Genomic DNA, 18300 nt, shown 5'->3' with positions numbered 1-18300 from the left:
CACTCCAGAGACTTGAGGTCGTACTGCACTGTCAGAGGAGCTGTTTCCTAATAAACAAGTTATAATTATAGTATATGGACAACCACTTCAATGGGGCGAAAGGGGGTTAGGGGTCAGAGAGTTTGGATATTAAAACAAGGTCCTGTCTGACCTTGTGAGTAGGCATAACAGATCCCATGGCATGAATGTCAGCAGACATTATCCCCCATTACTGGGGCCAATATTTATCTTTCAATCCATACCACCAAATCTGATAGCTTTATCATATTGCTGTGAGCTTTATGTGCACAAGGTAGGTGTTTCTGAACAAACAGGGAGATGCAGAGGAATTTAACACTTCTGAAGCCGCGCGCGGTCTGCACAGCTCCAGCTGGCGCGGCGTCTACAGCCCGGGATCCCTCACGGGGGACCCGGGGGAAGAAGAAGCCATCACTGCTGGCCCGCGGCCAACTTCTACCGCGGGCGCGGTGGTGACTTACCATCACCCCTGGAGGGGAGCTTCGACCGCCGGCCCTGCGGTCTGCGGTGCTTCTGGCTGCGGCGCGGCGGGAACTTTAAACTTTAAATCTCGACCACCGGCCTGCGGCCTACACAAACTTAAAGCCGCGGTCTCCGGTGGGGAAGAGCCGACTCTGGACTTACCTGGACTTGTACCTTGTCCTTTTACCATCTGGACGCCCGCAGCAACGGCTGCGGAGGGTTGAGGTCCCGACCACGGGGGAAAATGGAGGAGGACTGGCCAAATTGTGTGCCTTCCACCACAGTGATGAATGCTGTGGTGGATGTTTATGTTAAATTTTTATTGTGTTTTTGTGTGTGTTCTTTATCATTGTACCGCTGCTGACATATTCATTTCACTTGCACTTTATGTGCAATGTGACAAATAAACCGTATTGTATTGTATTGTATTGATAGGGTGAAACAGAATTACAAGCCCCTTTTCTATGTTCATGATGATGTACTTATAAAATCCATGTATATGTGTTAGGAGGTATGGGGAGAAGGCAGGAGAATGGGGTTAAGGGGGAAAGATAGATCAGCCATGATTGAATGGCGGAGTAGACTCGATGGGCCGAATAGCCTAATTCTACTCCTATCACATGAACTCGTAGCGAGATGCAGTAATTAGTAACACAGCAGCAACAGTACTGCAAGCTAACAGCAGAGGGTGCTGCTGAGTTCACAAGGGCATGTGAGGGCTTGTGTGAAATTGCAGCATTTCCAGTTTGTGATGATTACTGCAATTTATTTCATTAGAATTTGGATGTTTATGGATCGTCATAGAAAGATGACGTGTAAAAGATTTGAAGAGTCAACTCTTGAAATTCTAGTGGTCAAAAAGCAAAAGGAACACTGCAGAGGAAAAGTCTGCAGACAAGCAAGGTGAAAGTGAGTGACAATTCATTTTCAACCCACCGGTGAAATCACGCAGCTTGTGCTTTTCAGTGTTACAGTATTAAATACTTTGTGTTTTGTGTTAGGAGAGTGGTGTATGATGGGGATGATAAGTGGCAATCCACTTCTATCAGAAAAGCAGGAAGGTTTATCCCTGCAAAATTTAAGTCGCTGGAGTATTCAATTAAAGAAACTTAGACACGCAAGTCAATTAATTACTAATGTGAACAACTTGATGTCATCTACACCCTCAGTTTTTTTTAATGTGCTTGTTAACTTGTAGGTTGCTGTTTATTGCATACGGAGTTAGTTACAGTCTTTAGCATAAGTTGGTATAATAGTACTTTGGCTGTAGCTTGGGTTTTCTTGGTTGAGCGTTTATCCTGGCGAACTTCACTCGCCCCCCCCTGCAGGAACTATACATCAGGAGGTGCAACTCCAGAGCCAATAAAATCATGGGAGACCCCTTCCACCCCTGCAACGGACTGTTCCAACTGCTACACAGGCAAACGCCTCCTTTGTCATGCTGTGAGAACGGAGAGGTTGAGAAGGAGTTTCTTCCCAGAGGCCATTAGGACTGTAAACTCCTATCTCACCAGGGACTAACTTCACTGTACCACTCTACTGCTTTTTAAAAAATTGCTGTTTTTTTCCCTTTTTCCTTCTGCCCACATTATTTAATATGAAACAAAATATGTGATTCTGTTACATTCTGTTTGTAGTTTGTTTGTTTGTTTGTCATTTTGCACAAAGTCCGCGAGCATTGCCACTTTTCATTTCACTGCACATCTTGTATGTGTATGTGACGAATAAACTTGACTTGACTTGACTATAGCACTTACTTTGTGTTGTAATTGTAATTTACGTTATATCCACTTTAAGTAAATAAGTAGGCTCACAAACGGTTTCAAGGTATATAATAACACGGGTTAAATTATTGGACCATCAACAGTGTTCAGCACCATTGATCCAGAGTCATGGCAGCAGGAAATTTAAATTCATGTAATTAAAGCCAGACTCAGCAATGGTGATCGTGACATTACTGGATTGCTGTTAAAACCCCCATCAGGTTTACCAATGTCCTTCAAGTAAATCTGACAAATGTGACTCCACTAAGGGTGGAGACAAAGGGTCACACAAAGGGTAGTGGGTGTATGGAACAAGTTGCCAGAGGAGGTAGTTGAGGCAGGGACTATTATATCATTTAAGAAACAGTTAGACAGGTACATGGATAGGACAGGTTTGGAGGGATATGGATCAAACGGGGCAGGTAGGGCTAGTGTAGCTGGGGCATGTTGGCCAGCATGGGCAAGTTGGGCTGTGGGGCCTGTTTCCACACTGTATCACTATGTCTCTATGACACTATTTAAGAAGGAAAATAGATTTTAAAAAGAGGGAACTATTGATCTGCTAGCCTTGTATTCATAGCTGGGAAATGTTGTATTCACTAATAATAAGAGGCATTTAGGCAGGCACATGAACAGACAGGGAATGGAGGAATATATAACACATGCAGGCAGATGGGACTAGTTTAATTTAGCATCACAGTTGACACATATCAAATTAGGGAATATTATTTGCAATATGTAAAATAATTAGTTATAACTTGATTTTTTTTGAGAGAACCAGTTAAAAGTTATTTTAGACTTGAATATAAGCAGCATAGGCACCAAATATCCTGTTTCCATGTAATCCCCCACAGTATTTGGGCATTATTGTCTCGAAGAACACAGCTGCCATTTTAACCATGGGTAACCACTGAAATTTATAAGCAATTAGTCAGAAGAAGGGTCTCGATCTGAAAAGTCACCCATTCCTTCTCTCCTGGGATGCTGCCTGTTCCTCTGAGTTACTCCCACATTTTGGGTCTATCTTCGGTTTAAACCAGCATCTGCAGTTCCTTCCTGCAGTAAACACTTGCACAATGCTGCTCTATTAAATAATATATATATATAAGCCTTTATTAGTTTTAGCTTGCAGTAGCAAAAATAAACTTATTGTCATTGAAAATACTTTTATTTATTTTTCAAAATCCTTTCTTGGGCCAGTAATGCTGTCGCAAGCAAGAATTTAATTGCTATGTTGCCTCTTCACATTAATATTAAACACTCTAGACTATTTTTGAAAATCTTGTGGGAAAAATATCTCTGTTATTGTGAGATTGAAACTCTGGCCCTTAGCCCCCTTTCCCCATCCATTGACACACTTGTCTGCATAATACAATCTGTATATTTATTATTATTATTAAATCGTTGAAAACACTAGCGCTGCAGTGGTGCTGGTTTCCGACTGGGCATTCCTCACAATACAATGTACGACAGTGATCGCAACTTCTACTGAAGTGCGGTCACTTCATTGAAACTTCTATATAACATGAAGTTTCTTAGGAATGCAACTACCATGCTCCAGCAGATAATATGATAGATAACCTGTATTTGGATGTACAGAGGCTGTTGATAAGGTCCCACACAGCAAGGTCATGCATAGGGTTGGAACACGTGGAGTTGGAGGTAATATACTAGTGTGGTTAAGAAATAATTAGCAGCTACAAAACAAAGAGTTGGAATAAATTATTGGGTTGGCAGCCTGTGACTAATGGAATACCACAAGTACCTGACTGTTCACAATCTCCATCTATGGTGTGGCTGACAGACCAAAGGTAATGTATCCAAGTGTGCTGACAACATGAAACTAAGTGGAAGAGGAGGTACAGGGGCTTCAAAAGGATACGGACAAGTTGAGTGAGTGGGTAGTAGCATAGCAGATGAGCTGTTGTGTGAAACAAAAACATCAGTAGGAAAAAAAATAGAAGTGCTGTGTATTGTTTAAAGGAAACAGACACTGGTGTTCAAAGGGATCATAAGACATAGGAGCAGAATTAGGCCATTCGGGCCATTGAGTCTGCTCTATCAATGATTTGGCTGACCTAGGTGACTGCTCACTGAAAACTAACATGCAGGTGAGGCAGGCAGCTAAGAAGCCTAGTTAAATGTTGGCCTTTATTGTGAGAGTTGTATTATGAGAGTAAAGTTATTTTACTCCAACTATCTAAGGCTGTGGTGAGATCCCACCCTAGTTATTTCTTCTTCACTCTGTTCCCGATGGGCAGAAGATACAGAAATTTGAAGGCTTGTACCACCAGACTCAGAAACAGCTTCTTCCCCTTTGTTATCAGACTTCTCAATGGTCCTAGCATAAGCTAGGGTTCAGTCCAAAAACTTAAATCCAGTTCATCAAAAGACATTGGACTTTTTTCCGTAGAACTCTTCCGGCTACAATGTGGAGAAACTATATTCTGCACTTTCTTTCTTGTCATTCAACCTTTTGTACTACTGTTTGGTTTGATTGTATTCATGTATTGTATTATCTGATTAGATTGGACAGCAAGCAAGCAAAAGTTTCTTGCTGTTCCTCAGTACTACTCAACAATAATAACAATAAACAAAAACCTAAATGTTGATCTTTTCATCGAGAAAAATAATGGATTTGTTATTGGGAAAGTGTAATGAAGATTCACCAGAGTGGATCCTGGCATGGCGGGTTTATCGTAAGAGGGGAGATGGAGTGAGCTAATCTTCTAATCTTCAGTATTTAGAAGGAGAGGTGACCTCATTGAAACATACAACATTTTTTAAGGGTTTTTAGGATGAATATGGGGAAATTATTTTCTTGGCTGAGAAGTTTAGAAATTATGTGTTCAAAAGGGAACTGCAGATGCTGGAATATCGAAGGTACACACAATTGCTGGGGAAACTCAGCGGGTGCAGCAGCATCTATGGAGCGAAGGAAATAGGCGACGTTTCGGGCCGAAACCCTTCTTCAGACTGATGGGGGGTGGGGAAAGAAAGAAGGAAAAGGGGAGGAGGAGGAGGAGCCCGAGGGCGGGCGGATGGGAGGGTGGGAGGAGACAGCTAGAGGGTTAAGGAAGGGGAGGAGACAGCACGGGCTAGCCAAATTGGGAGAATTCAATGTTAATGCCATTAGGACGCAAGGACCCCAGACGGAATATGAGGTGCTGTTCCTCCAATTTCCGCTGTTGCTCACTCTGGCAATGGAGGAGACCCAGGACAGAGAGGTCGGATTGGGAATGGGAGGGGGAGTTGAAGTGCTGAGCCACCGGGAGGTCAGGTAGGTTATTGCGGACTGAGCGGAGGTGTTCGGCGAAACGATCGCCCAACCTACGCTTGGTCTCACCGATGTAAATGAGCTGACATCTAGAGCAGCGGATGCAGTAGATGAGGTTGGAGGAGATACAGGTGAACCTTTGTCGCACCTGGAACGACTGCTTGGGACCTTGAATGGAGTCGAGGGGGGAGGTGAAGGGACAGGTGTTGCATTTCTTGCGGTTGCAACGGAAAGTGCCCGGGGAGGGGGTGGTGCGGGAGGGAAGGGAAGAATTGACGAGGGAGTTGCGGAGGGAGCGGCCTTTGCGGAAGGCAGACATTGGGGGAGATGGGAAGATGTGGCGAGTGGTGGGGTCACGTTGGAGGTGGCGGAAATGGCGGAGGATTATGTGTTGTATTTGCCGGCTGGTGGGGTGAAAGGTGAGGACCAGAGGGACTCTGCCCTTGTTGCGTGTGCGGGGATGGGGAGAGAGAGCAGTGTTACGGGGTATGGATGAGACCCTGGTGTGAGCCTCATCTATGGTGGCGGAGGGGAATCCCCGTTCCCTGAAGAACGAGGACATTTCCGATGCCCTGGTATGAAATGTCTCGTCCTGGGAACAGATGCGGCGTAGGCGGAGGAATTGGGAGTAGGGGATGGAGTCTTTACAGGGGGCAGGGTGGGAAGACGTGTAGTCCAGATAGCCATGTGAGTCAGTGGGTTTGTAATGTATGTCGGTCAGGAGTCTGTCCCCTGCGATGGAGATGGTGAGGTCAAGGAATGGTAGGGAAGTGTCGGAAATCGTCCAGGTGTATTGGAGTGCTGGATGGAAGTTGGTGGTGAAGTGGATGAAGTGGATGAAGTTTAGAAATTAGACTGTCTCAGAATGAGGGGTAGGCCATTTAAGACTGAAATAAGGACAACTTTTAAGATTCAGATTCAGATTCAACTTTAATTGTCATTGTCAGTGTACGGTACAGAAACAACGAAATGCAGTTAGCAATGTTTATCTCACAGCATTTTCTGAGGAGTTGTGAATAGGGTCGGCACAGTGGTGCAGCAGTAGGGTTGCTGCCTTACAATACTGGAGACTGGGTTTGATCCTGACTACGGGTGCTGTCTGTGTGGAGTTTGTATACATTCTCCCTGTAATCATGTGGGTTTTCTTCAGGTGACCCACATTCCAAAGAGATGCAGGTTTGTAGGTTAATTGGCCTCTGTAAATTGTCCCTAGTGTATAGAATAGAACTAGTGTGCGGACGATTGCATTTGGCACGGAGTTGTTGGGCCAAAGGGCCTGTTTCCACACTGTATCTCTGAACTAAGGTGAACGTTACGTGATCATGCTGATGCATGGGAAATAACTGATGACACAGCTGAAAATGTGTGGGCCAACGCAACTGTATCAACAATGTTTAAACATGCAGAGAATGAAATTAAAAAATGTCTCAACACTGGAAAATAAAGGCAACCTATATGTGTCCCATGAATCTCTCCTTGGTATCAAAACAGAAAATGCTGGAAGAACTCAGCTGGTCAGGCAGCTATTGTGGAAAGAGAAGCAGTTAATGTTTTAGGTGTGGGTCTCTTCCAGAATGGTCAATAAGTTGGGGTTCTGCCCAAGCGTTTCAGACCTGAAACGTTGACTCTGCCAGACCTGCCGGTGTTTCCAGCACCATAGATAGACACAAAATGCTGGAGTAACTCACTGGGTCAGGCAGCATCTCTGGAGAGAAGAAATGGGTGGCGTTTTGGGTCGAGACCCTTCTTTAGACTGGGAGTCCTTCGCTCTTGATACGCTGCCTGTCCCGCTGAGTTACTCCAGCATTTTTACATTTTTATATCTATCTGTCGGAAGGAACTACAGATGCTGGTTAACACTGAAGATAGACACAAAAAGCTGGAGTGACTCAGCGGGACAGGCAGCATTTGGGATAGAAAGAATGGGTGACGTTTCGGGTCGATACCCTTCTTCATAACTGAAGAAGGGTCTCGACCCGAAACGTCACTCATTCCTTCCCACCCGTCCCGCTGAGTTACTCCAGTATTTTGCGTCTATCTGCAGTTCCTTCCATCACACGGGTGTTTCAAGCACTTTCCGTTTTGTTAACACTGAGAAGGGTCCATGAGGCACATGCATAGAACTTTCGTAGTGGCCGACCTGGCTCAGACCATATAACTGACGGGGCTGGTCAGAGGGCTCCTCTGAACAATGCCTCACTGCAATGGTCTTCCCCCAAGCCCTCACTCCACACCCCTCCTTGGGGACCCTGTGGTTCTGAGATCGCTGCTCGGGAATCTTTTAGATTAAATGCTCAGACCATCCATCTGCTGTGATCCTGAGGCCCGGCAGTGGGGAGTTGAATGTGTGGGAGGTTGTAGTAAATGGCTGGTACAGCAGTTATATTTTCCCCCAAACTCATCGGAGATCTTGCATTACTCTCTGGTGCCTTGTGGTCCCCGCAGCTACAATGTGATGCCATTAATGTGTTCTTCTATGCAGGTTAGCCTCAGCTCTGGTTGTGTCCTGGAGTGTCTGCCTTTTGTCTGCGTGTTTTCCCAGGCTGCTAAATTAATTTCATTACCGGGCTGGCATGCTTGAATATAATTGAAATCAGGAGAGGGTTTGGGAGGGGAGGGCGGGTTGGTGGGAGAGGGAAATCACGTGTGGTGAAGCCGTGTTCAGAGCTTCCCTCCGGACTGCCTGTAATCCAGACCCTTTGGCCCACCTTGTCCATGCTGACCAAGTTGGCACACTAAACTAGTCCCATTTGACCAATGGCCCTCTGAAACCTTACTATCCATACATCTTTTTTAATAATTTTTTTAAGTTGCAATTGTATCTATTCCATGACTTTCTCTGGTAGATTATTCCAGATACAGGATACCCTCTGAGTGAAAAAAATGCCCTGGTCATTTAACAAGTTAACACCCAGGGAGGTGAAGCTCTCTCTATCATTGACCCACTAATAAAAACTGGCATGTATACTATGGGAACAATGACACATCAATGACTCCATCAATTGGCAAATCTCTCCCTCATATTTGAACAACTGCATTATTACTACATGGCAGAGCTCACTACAGTGTTGTATGGCCTAATTTGCCTTCATAATTGGGGTGTTTTAAAATCTGCCCACAGAGGAAAAAAATCTATTTGCTCAGTATCTAGTAACCATGCTGCAAATCTATGTTTGCTTTCCTGGCAACAGATGTAAACCCATACTTAAACCAAGCACTGAAAGCTACCACGCATATATTCAACAAAAGGGAAACTATATGCACTCCAGTAGATAAACCCATGACTGATAATAGTGAGGAAAGCAGATGAGCACCACATGACCAAGTCCCTTTGATTATTAGACCATGACATTGACATTCTAAAGATATGATTCAAGTACAAAAAGTAGTTTGAGTGTAATTTGTAAAATAAAGCTGTGAGCATCATAGTGTGCTGCTACAAGATCACAGCTCACTGAGGAGAAACACATTTATGGCAGGAGAAGGATCGGCCATAGAAACCACAGTAGGCGAAAGGGAAAGTGAAAGAAAACCATTAACCATGTGACAGGGCTAAATTCAAGTACACAATAAAAGCAAATTTAAATTAATCTAGTGTTTTTTACATAGATTAACCATGTGAAAATATGCACTGCAGGCTAAAGAAGATGGAAACTAGCATTTAAATAATTCCTTTCAATGAAAGGACCACCAATATGTTTTACAGCTGAAGAAATACTTCTGGCAGCGAGGCACTATTTACACACAGCAGGTTATGTTAGATTATTGTTGTGTTTGTGTATTTCCTTTAGTAGATGCTTTTTGTGTTTCCTCTTTGAAGATGTTATTTAATTGAGTGTGGCCAGTATCTTGGCTGTGCAGGTAAAGCGGCCATTATTGTATGTTGTGCTTATGATTGAGACTGAGTAGGTAGGTCATCATAATTATATGGCTGAAGTGGTACTGTTTATATTGACCATGAGAATAAAGCAGTGGGGAGTGCAATTGCTGGCACTTTGAACATGTTGTGTGAGAATTACCCAAAATAAAATTTTTACTAGTGATTTATGATCCAGTATGTATGATTACTTACGGTTATGTTTGGAACCTGAATGAATTTTTAAACTATACGTGTGCCAGGAAGATATTAAATTCCCTCATTTAATCTAATCAACTAAAATTTGTTCGTCAATTATCATTGAAATATACATTTAAATATTCTTCTAAATATTTTAAAAAAGCCTAAATCTAAACAAAAACTGTTCTATGTTCCAAATAAATAGTAAGACTCAGTATGCTTAAACTGTATTACTCAAATATACTCAGATTGTAAAGGCCAAGGTTCACTTTAGGCTGTTTGATCTGTATTCTGAGCCAATATTGATTTTGTTTTACTGGAAAAATGTTGCTAAGAGCATTGATGACATACGGAATCAAGCAAAGATAGACTCAAAATGATGAAGTAACTCAGTGGGTCAGGCAGCATCTCTGGAGGAAAAGGAAAGGTGACGATTTGGCTCGGGACCTTTCTTCAGACTTTGGTAAAAAGCACTTTGGTAGTTAAGAATGACAAGATACTTATGAAACATTATAACTTATATGTAAGCAGAAACTGACTGCATATTTTGCTCTGTAAAATGTGATGAGATGATTTGACTGGAGAGCATGCAAACAAGCTTTCCACCGTATCTTGGTGCGTGCAATAATAAACAAACCTAAATATGAGGCAATGGTTTAAGTCACACAAAGCAAGAACCAAATGAACTAATTGATCAATATTGTGTGCATCTGAGACAATTGGATCCAAAGTTGGTGAGAACTGAAAAGATATTACTGAAGTTTGCATTTCAAGGCAAAAACAATGGAAGCTCTTGACGAGGGGATCAAACTGCCTGAGTTGCTTGAATTAGCAAGTTCATTGCCACTTTAAGATTAGAGACAGATGGAGAGATATCACAAGATACCGTTGCTACAATTAGAGGAGAAAATAAACAGAAAGGCTGAATTTTTTGCTCAAAATTTAAGCAAAGGACAATTGCAGCATGAATGAAAACCAAAATAATACTATTTGTTGGCTCCTACCCCAACAAAGCAACATGTCTCACTAAAGTGGCACAGTACAATGGTTGTGGAAAGCTCAGTGATAAAATAAAATTAAAAAATCTGACAGAAATCTGAAACGAAAACAAAATCAATTGGAAACATTCAGTTGGAACATTATGTTTGGTTCTATAAGACATTGATGAGGCCATATTTGGATTGTTGTCTTCAGTTTTGGCCACCGTGCCATTGGAAGCATGTCATTGAGCTGGAAAGGATACAGAGAAGGATGAGGATGTTGGCAAGATTCAAAGACCTGAGCTGTAGGGAGAAATTGGGCAAACTAGGACTTTATTTCTTGAAGGGCAGGAGGTTAATGGGTGATCTTATAGAGGTGTATAAAATCATGAGGGGGATTGATAAGGTGAATGCACAGAGTCTTTTCCTCAGAGTAGAGGTGTCAAGAAACAGGGGATGAAAGTTTAATGTGCGAGAGGAAAGATTTAATAGAAACCTAAGGGGCAAACCTTTCAACCAGAGGATAGTGGCTGTATGGAACAAGCTGCCAGAGGAGGTAGTTAAGGCAGGTACAATCACAGCGTTTAAAAGACACTCGGACATGTACTTGGGTAAGAAGGGTTTCGAGGAATATGGGCCAAATGTGGGCAAATGGAACTAGCTTAGCTAGGGCATCTTGGTAGGCAAGGGTCTGTTTATGTACTGTATGACTGTCTATATTTATGGAAATAAACATTGTAAATGTTCCAACATGGACTGTGGCCTGAAATGCAAGGCTCTGTTTTCACAGAAGGTACACAAAATTGCTGGAGAAACTCAGCGGATGCGGCAGCATCTATGGAGCGAAGGAAATAGGCAACGTTTCGGGCCAAAACCCTTCTTCAGACTGGTCCACAGATCTGTTTCCACAGATGCTGTCTGACCTGCTGTTTCTTGCATTTTCTGTTTTTATACTGGAAACTGAAAGCCCTGTCCCACTGTGCAAGTTCACCCAAGAGCTCACCCGAGTTAAAAAAAAAATCAAACTCACTGTAATCACGTAGAATGAACGTAACAGGTATGTCGGAGCTCGGGACGTCTCTTAGCGCTAATGGCAGGTACTCGAGAAACATGGTAACTCGTGAAGATTTTTCAACATGATGAAAAATATCCACGAGTAAAATATACTCGGGATGTAAAAATTTGATACTTTTTAACATGTAGTTATACCGTAGTAGCTCGTGAGTTTACTGTAATAGCTCGTGAGTTTACCGTAGTAGGACCTGGTGTCCTATGTCACTATTGTATGTTCATGATGGAAATAAGAATACTCAGTATATTCATTACCTTTGAATTGTAGTTTTATGTAATCCTCCCATAATTTCTGAGTTCCACTTCACAATATCTATCAGACATACAGAATGTTGCAATGTAATATTTTGCCCAAACTCAGTTGTATCTTTCTATCTCAATAAATATCACAAAATATGCCATTGTTTCAGCCACATTATGACAAAATATAGAATGTAGGTTATTTGTAATCAGTCACCCCATCCCAGAAACAACAGTACTTAAAGAAGAACATTTGTTTTACTAATTTACAAGCATGTACCATACATAGTCCATTGATCCATATCCAGCATAATGTTATGATCATTGCCTAAAAGGTATTATTGTCTAATAAATTTGTGGTGGAATGTTAATCCATTTCATTACTCATTACGGCAGGTCCCAAGCTATAGATACTTTTCCCCCACCCCCAATCCCCCTCACCCGATCTTCATTGAACCTACCATTTGACCAATCTGTCCACCACGTGGACTGGTGGGAGAGTTATAAAACAGTATTTGATTGGAAGGAAACGTTACAGCAGCTGAGTAAAAGATTGGTCAAATGGTAGGTTCAATGAAGATACACCCTTTGTGTAAAATAAAAAGTTACCCCTCGCGTTCCTATTAAATCTTTCCCCCTTCACCTTAAATCTATGTCCCTTGGTTCTTGATTCCTTTATTCAGGGCAAGAGACTCTGTGTGTTTACCCAAAATGCTGGAGTAACTCAGCAGGACAAGCAGCATCTCTGGAAAGAAGGGATGGGCGACGTTTTGGGTCGAGACCCTTCTTCAGCATTTTGCGTCTACCTTCGATTTAAACCAGCATCTGCAGTTTTTTCCTACACTGTGTGTTTACCCCATCTATTCTTCTCATGAATTTGTACACCTCTATAAGATCAACCCCCATCCTCCTACGCTCCAAGGAATAGAATCCTAGTCTGCTCAACCTCTCCATATAGCTCAGGCCCTCGAGTCCTGGCAAAATCCTTGTAAATCTCCTCTGCACCCTTTCTAGCTTGCAACAGACCCTGTTAGTTATAGACTAATAGAGTCATGAAGTCTGTAAACAGGCCCTTCAGCCCAACATTTCCATGCTGACCAAGATGCTCCATCTAAACTTGTCCCATTTGCCCATATTTGGCCCATATCCCTCTAAGCCTTTCCTATTTGTGTACCTTTCCAAACATGTACATACTTGCCCTCGGGTTCTTATTAAATCTTTTCCCTCACATCTTATACCTAGAAACATAGCAAATAGGTGCAGGAGTAGGCCATTCGGCCCTTCGAGCCAACACCGCCATTCAATATGATCATGGCTGATCATCCAAAAACGGTAACCCGTTCCTGCTTTCTCCCCATATCCCTTGATTCCATTAGCCCTAAGAGCTATATCTAACTGATGGTCTCCATCCCAGAGTAGGCCTAATGGTCTGCATCCCAGAGTACTCAAGGACGTGGTCCTAGAAATCGTGGATGAATTGGTGATCATTTTCCAATGTTTTATAGACTCTGGATCAGTTCCTGTGGACTGGAGGGTGGCTAATGTAATCCCATTTTTTAAGTAAGGAAGGAGAGAGAAAACAGGGAATTATAGATCAGTTAGCCTGACATTAGTAGTGGGGAAGTTGCTTGAGTCGATTATTAAAGATGTAATAGCAGCTCATTTCGAAAATAGTGACAGGATCGGTCAAAGCCAGCTTGGATTTATGAAGGGGAAATCATGCATGACTAATCTTCTAGGATTTTTTGAGGATGTAACAAGTAGAATGGATAAGGGAGAGCCAATGGATTTGGTGTATCTGGACGTTCAAAAAGTCCTTGACAAGGTCCCACACAAGAGATTAGTGTGCAAAATTTGAGTACATGGTATTGGGGGTAGGGTATTGACATGGATAGAGAACTGGTTGGCAGTCAGGAAGAAAAGGATAGGAAATAACAGGTCCTTTTCAGAATGGCCGGCAATGACTAGTGGGGTGCCGCAAGGCTCAGTGTTGGGACCCCAGTTATTTACATTATATATTAATGAATTAGACGAAGGGATTAAATGTAACCGTCAAGTTTGCAGATTACACAAAGTTGGGTGGCAGTGAGAGCTGCAAGGAGGATGCTATGAGGTGCAGGGTGAAACCCCGAATGGCCTACTCCTGCACCTATTTTCTCTGTTTCTATGTAACTCTCTTTAATACATCCAATGAATTTGCCTCCACTGCCTTCTGTGGCAAATAATTATCTAATTGAAAAGGTTTTTCCTCATCTCAGTCCTAAATGGCCTACCCCTCCTTCTTAAACTGTGACCCCCTGATTCTGGACTCCCCAAACATCGGGAACATTTTTTCTGCAATTAGGCTGTCCAATCCCTAAAGATTAAGATTAAGATTTAGATCCCTACATATGCCCTCTAGTTCTTGATTCTGCAAGTAGGGATTCTCCTACCCTGTGAAACCAGCTCTGTGCATTCACTCTATCATTCTTCATGATTTTATTCATATTTGTGGTCAAAGAGTCTTTTGGCACATTGGCCTCCATCAGTCAGAGTATTGAGTATAAAAGTTGGAAAGTCATGTTGCAGCTGTATAACATGTTGGTGAAACCGCATTTAGAGCATTGTGATCAGTTCTGGGCACCATGTTATAGGAAAGATGTTGTCAAACTAGAAAGGGTACAGAGAAGATTTACGAGGATGTTACTAGAGGGTCTGAGGTCTCGGGAGAGGTTGAGTAGGCTGGGACTCATGCAAGAGGATGGGGGTGATCTTATAGATTTGTATAAAATCATGAGAGGAATAGATGGGGTAGATGCACAGAGTCTCTTGGCCTGAGTAGGTGAATCGAGGACTAGAGGACTTGGGTTTAAGGTGAAGGGGAAAGGATTTAATAGAAATATGAGGGGTAACCCTTTTCACACAAAGGGTGGTGGGTGTATGGAACAAGCTGCCAGAGGAGGTGGTTGTGTCTGGGACTATCCCAATGTTTAAGAAGTTAGACTAGGACATGGTTAGGACAGATTTGGAGGGATTCTGTCTTGGATATGCTTAGTGACTGAATCTCCATGGAAAGATTTACTTTCCTCTGGGTAAATAAATTGCTTTTCTTGTTGGCCCTCTTATTTAGATCCTAGCTCTAAATATCACAGCCAGAATAAGCAATAACCGTGAATGTACGATGGAATTCTCACGTTCCATAGCAGTCTGCCATGCGGAACCTTATCTAAGGCCTTGCCGAAGTCCATATAGATCACATCTATGGTCTTACCTCATCAACCTTTTTGGTTGCCTCTTCCAAAAACACAGTCAAGTTCGTAAGACATGAACCTCGTGTCTAGTCAAACGTTTGAATGGCTTATGCAGAGAAGTCGATGGAACAAGTGCTGGTAAATGGGTAAGTCCAGATGGGCACATGATGTTTGGCTTGAACATGGAGGGCCAAGGGTCCTATTTCTGTTCCGGCCGACTCAATAACATTATGGTCTGATATTGAATTTAGATCGTACTTTCATGTTGGTGAATTATATGTATGAGAATGTAAAGCTACATTTATGTATGGTTCAATAGCTTGAATTGAATACGATTCCTTTTAAAGTTAAATTTCAAAATAATATTCAAGTAGAATTCCTATTTAAGTAGGAATACTCACTTTTGGATATATATGTCAGATCTTAGTCTACATTATTGAAATAGGTTTTGGAAAATAAAGGTTTGATGAATGGCTTTTGATGGCAAGTGAGAAAAGAATGAGCTTTCTCAGTTTTTGTGATCTATTTGTAAAATATTTGACCAAAATGATGCACTACTGCAGTTCCAAAAACAAGCACAGAGAGGCAGCAAACTTTCATAAAGCATTGATGAAAAAGAGATTCGACAAGGAACCTTCATTAAACATTAGATCTTTTGCTCTGTAATTTCCTTGATTGTAGAACTAAATGTATTTAGTTGCCTTTAATAAATAATTTTCTATGAATTACATGATCTTTTGAGATTATTAATTTGGTTTACTTTAAAAAGTTAAATTGCTAAACTGGCAACAAATAGAATCATTAAATAACTGATTTATTGTTGTTTGAGATCATTTTCTATGTACTAAATACAAGTTGAGGTTAATCTTATTGACAAACACAACAGATCATTCACACAGATATATACCAGATGTTTTATGTTTGTTCTTGATTTATAAATGAAATTAAATTTCGTTCAAACCTAGATTTGAATGACAATAGATAGCATTCCATTCCATAATATCATATTGATCTCTTATGCATCAATTAATAGGCCTGTCCCACTTAGGAGACTTTTTAGGCGAGTGCAGGAGACTCTGTGCTCGTCACATGGTCGCCACATCTTCGCTGCTGGGCTCTGGTGAGTCTCCTTCATGGTCGTGAAGAGTTCCCGCATTCTAGGAACTAGTCGCGGCCTCAGTATGGTCACCACAAATTTTTCAACATGTTAAACACATTTCTGCGAACAAACATTGGTCGCCATGGAGAAAATCGATAATCCTGTAGACGTAGGTGCAGTTGTAGTGGGGTCGCCATGTAGTTATGGGTAGTCGAGGTTGTTGTTGGAGGCTTTAGTTAATCGCCTTTGCTAACCGGTCATTTTCATTGGCTCATTGGGGAAAAAAAACGTAAGCAGGAATTTTCAGAACCAAGGATAACTAACCGGTAATGTTAAATGCCTGCCGAACTTCACAGCTGTGTATCTCTGGATTATTAAAAGTTGGCTGGCTTCTTAAAAGTTGTCTCCACTCCTTCTCCCCACTTCTTCCCCCCTCTCCCCTCTTTTAAAGGACTTACCGTACGCTGTGCTAGCCGTCTTAATTACAGTGCCAACCTTCCTGTTCATCGCAGTGTGTGTCTGTATCACCATGGCTTTGTACCGTGGGGATTTCAGACAGCGCTCCCCCGCTTGCCCTGGCCCCTGCCTTTGCGGTGTGTGTGTGTGTGTGTGTGTGTGTGTGTGTGTGTGTGTGTGTGTGTGTGTGTGTGTGTGTGTGTGTGTGTGTGTGTGTGTGTGTGTGTGTGTGTGTGTGTGTGTGTTCACCCCCCCCCCCCCCCCTGTTGCACTCTGACAGGCGCCGTTCCAGTTCCCGGTTTTTCAGGCGACTGCCGACAACTTGACAGTCGCTGGAAGTCCACTGAAAATCTCCCTAAATGGGATAGGCCCATTAAGCTCGTCTCCTGTTAAGTCAAATTTAAATAGTTAAAAAAGACACCACACTAAAGGAGCCACCTTAGGATGAACACAAACTCTGTGTCTTCATCTTTCCTGAGTTTGTAACCAACCCATGGCATTAAATAACTGGTTAGATATCAATATTCAGGGTGTTGCATTCTCCTCCAATTAATCATTGAAAAACCTAACAATTCTCCAGGAACTGCAGATGCTGGTTTAAACAGAAGATAGACATAAAATGTTGGAGTACCTCAGTCCTTTCAGGTTAGGCAGAGTTTAACATGCACCTTCTCCAACCTTATCTTCTGTATCCATTGTTCAAGATGTGGATTCTTATGCATCGGCGAGACCAAACGTAGATGGGGCGATCATTTCATTAAACACCTTCGCTCAGTCCACCTGGACCTACCTGATCTCCCAGATGCCAAACACTTTAATTCACTTTCCCATTCCCACACTGACCTCTCTGTCCAGGGCCTCCTTTGTCAGAGTGAGGCTGACTGCAAATTGGATCAAATAACAACATCTTATATTTTGCTTGGGCATCTTACAAACTAGTGCTATGATTTTGATTTATTTAACCCCTGCATTCCCTCTCTCTCCATCCCTACCCCACCCAAGTCACATCAGCTTCTCATTCTCATCTTGCAAACAGCTCACAATGGCCTGTCTCCTTCATCATCGCTACTTTTTTTTTGCATATCTTTTATTCATTTGTTCTATATCTCTCTAGATCACTATCTATATCTCTCATTTTCCTTTCCCCTGACTCTAGTCTGAAGAAGGGTTTCGACCCGAAATCTCACCCATTCCTTCTCTCTGGAGATGCTGCCTGTCATGCTAAGTACTCCTGCATTTTGTGTAATTCTCCAGGTATTCTACTTGACACTCCATTTTCCTCCTCAGACATGATCTTGGGCTGAATCAGAGAGAATGCAATCTTATAATCCTAGATGACTTTGTTAATTTATTAACCCCATATAATTTCCATTACAATACTCACTCTTTCCCCCTCTTAATTTCTCCCTCTTCTTTCTCCGTCACATCTAATCCGAAGCAGAAAATATAATTGATAACTTAGTAACCTTCAATTACAATACTCTAGTTTTCTTACTTCTGAGGTAATTTAGGGGGATTTATGATGAGTTGCTTCTACTCTGCTTCTATGGTTTCTGATGTGACAAATGAGATGACTGAGCTAAGTATGTGGGAAGCTTGTGAGGCGGTGAGTTTTTTCCACCATTTACGCAGGTCTTCTCTGTTTCA

Source organism: Amblyraja radiata, chromosome 4 (assembly GCF_010909765.2).
Source record: "Amblyraja radiata isolate CabotCenter1 chromosome 4, sAmbRad1.1.pri, whole genome shotgun sequence".
NCBI classification, from domain to species: Eukaryota; Metazoa; Chordata; class Chondrichthyes; order Rajiformes; family Rajidae; genus Amblyraja; species Amblyraja radiata.
Note: the sequence above shows the minus strand (reverse complement) of the source record.